The sequence below is a fragment of the Etheostoma spectabile genome, chromosome 3, assembly GCF_008692095.1.
Source record: "Etheostoma spectabile isolate EspeVRDwgs_2016 chromosome 3, UIUC_Espe_1.0, whole genome shotgun sequence".
In the NCBI taxonomy this organism is placed as follows: Eukaryota; Metazoa; Chordata; class Actinopteri; order Perciformes; family Percidae; genus Etheostoma; species Etheostoma spectabile.
Window position 1 is genome coordinate 8865587 of NC_045735.1, and position 350 is coordinate 8865936.

Sequence of the window (350 nt, forward strand, 5' to 3'; positions counted from 1 at the left end):
TCACTCTCCTCACTATCTAAGATAGTTCAGAGTCTGCGGCTTATAAATTGTCCCTTAGATATCCTTCTTTTAAAGGACGTTTTTAATACTGTCGGGTCCAGCATTCTTATTTTAATAAACACATGTCTGAGTACAGGTTGTGTCCCAGCTGCATTTAAACATGCTGTAGTGCAGCCTCTTATCAAAAATCTGATCTGGATCCGACGTTCTCTCTAACTTCAGGCCTATTTCCAACTACCTTTCTCTCGGAAAGTGCTGGAGAAAATAGTCTTGAACCAATTACAAACATTCCTCAATAACCATAGCATCTAGGACAAGTTCCAATCTGGCTTTAAACCACGGCATAGTAC